Genomic DNA, 2,211 nt, shown 5'->3' on the forward strand with positions numbered 1-2,211 from the left:
TTTTCACTGCCCCTCTGCCAAGGAAATACCCTGGGTCAGTTCTTCTGTGAAATCCCCCAGATCCTCAAGCTCTCTTGCTCAGATGCCTATGTTGTGGAAGTTGGGCTTAATATCTGTTTTTTTTCTTTGCATGTTTTGTGTTCATCGTGGTGTCCTATGTGCAGATCTTCAGGGCTGTGCTGAGGATCCCCTCGCAGCAGGGACGGCACAAAGCCTTTTCCACCTGCCTCCCTCACCTGGCCATTGTCTCCCTGCTTGTCAGCACTGGGACATTTACTTATTTGAAACCTTCTTCCATCTCCTCCCCACTGCTGGACCTAATAGTGACTGTTCTGTACTCAGTGGTGCCTCCAGCAGTGAACCCCCTCATCTACAGCATGAGGAACCAGGAGATCAAAGATGCACTGAAGAAGTTCAAGAAACTATGGAGCTGTTGCTTTGAGTTTCAGGGAGTTAAAAATTTCCCCATCTTCCAGTAGTCTGTCTCAGTGCCTCTTTAGCCAATTCTGTGTTGTGTTTATATATGTCCTTTCCTCTCTCTCTTTCATAAAGAGTCCTTGCATGGATGGTCACTGTGGAAGGCCCAGATCAGCAAGTACTGCTTGCACTTAGCACATCCAGTTTCAGTCTGTGGTTTATGGTTTCCTGAACTGAATCCTATTTGACTTTTGATTCTTGGTAATGAGAGAAATCTCTGTATCTGTGAGCAGGCAGCTCTCTGAGGAAAGCAGGTGGGAGTTGGTGCAAAGGACCTCTTGCATCTAGCTGTGCAATGCAGTGAAGTCTGATGTCAGGAAAATTGATGCCCATCCCAGATGGCCAGTGAGAGAGATGGTGTTGTTGGGGTGGTGAGGAGAAAGGTTTCTAATATTGTGTTGGACTTGAAGGAGACTGCTTTTCCTGCCTCCTTAGATGATCATGTGGATCAATATGAACTGGAGAATGCTGCTATCGCCTCTTCTCTGTAAAAGAAACATTTATAAATAGCCTTTAAATAGCAAAAATCCTCTTCCATTAAATGAGCACTGAAATCTCCCTTGTTATATTAGGATTAGCTTAACAAGTCTTAGAGTATTGAGGAAAATTACTAGGACAAGACAAAGACCTTGAGGGATCTCTGCATTTTGATGAGCCTCATGGTGGAGTTGATGCTCTCCAGTGCTGAAAGATTTCATTAGCTGCTCAAGAAGGCAGAGTCAGAAGCAAACACTGAAGTTTCTTGGAGTATTGATTTATCCCACTGAGGGCTGTTACCAACAAACTTTCCCCAGGGACTTGTGTTTTGGAAAACATGAGTTGAAACTTAGCCCTAGCAACGTAAACATTAATAGCTGGAGTGAACAGAGCTGATAGGGCCTGGTACATCCCCTGTAACAACTAGATTGTAACATGCCAAAAAGCTCATCAGTTGAAAACAATCTAAGAGGGTGTGAAACAGGGTGTAGGATCATTGCATATTGTATCTGAAGATGACCATTTCAAAACAGCTCAGTAACAAAACAGCCAAACCCAAAACCCAATAAAAAGCCAGAAGACCCCACTCCTTACTATTACTATTGGTCTGAAGTGCCGTGTGAGGCTGAGGTGTGGGGAACATTGTTTGTAAGGGTACAGTGCCTGAGGGGTGTCTTTGTTCAAGGTCCCTCTTCAGAGGCAGGCAGAGGAAAGTTCAGGTGATTCTAATGCTGAGAAAAGCCTTGGCATGTTTTATCAAGCCAAACACCAAGCCCTGACTCCCAGCCCTCGGGGAGGGAGATCCTGTCCTTCATGCATGGCTCAGTTTTTTCCTGAGGTGGTGTTTCATCTCTAGGAAATGGCTGAGCACCACACACCACTCACTAACCCCCTCCCCTGGGAGGAGAAGCAGACATAGCCCCCTGGGTTGGGATAAGGACAGTGAAAGGGGAAGAACAACATAGCCCATGACAAAATACAGGCACAGTGATGACACAGAACACTGCACCAACCCAACCCCTGATGCAATGCCAGATGGAACTCAGACTGTCCCAGAGCCATGCAGGCCTGCCTCTTTCCTCACAGCCCCTTTTATGGGGCAGAGATGTCACCTGGTGTGGAAAACAGCCTGGGCCATCTCAGCTCACCTGTGCTGGCTGCTTGGGCAAGTTAACTCTGTCCTAGCCAGAACCAGGAAATTATCCACCCCTTTTTTCACACCATCGACATCATGCCTGGATCTTACATTTTCAGTTG

The sequence above is a fragment of the Gallinula chloropus genome (genome assembly GCF_964237585.1).
Source record: "Gallinula chloropus genome assembly, chromosome: 25".
Taxonomy (NCBI): domain Eukaryota; kingdom Metazoa; phylum Chordata; class Aves; order Gruiformes; family Rallidae; genus Gallinula; species Gallinula chloropus.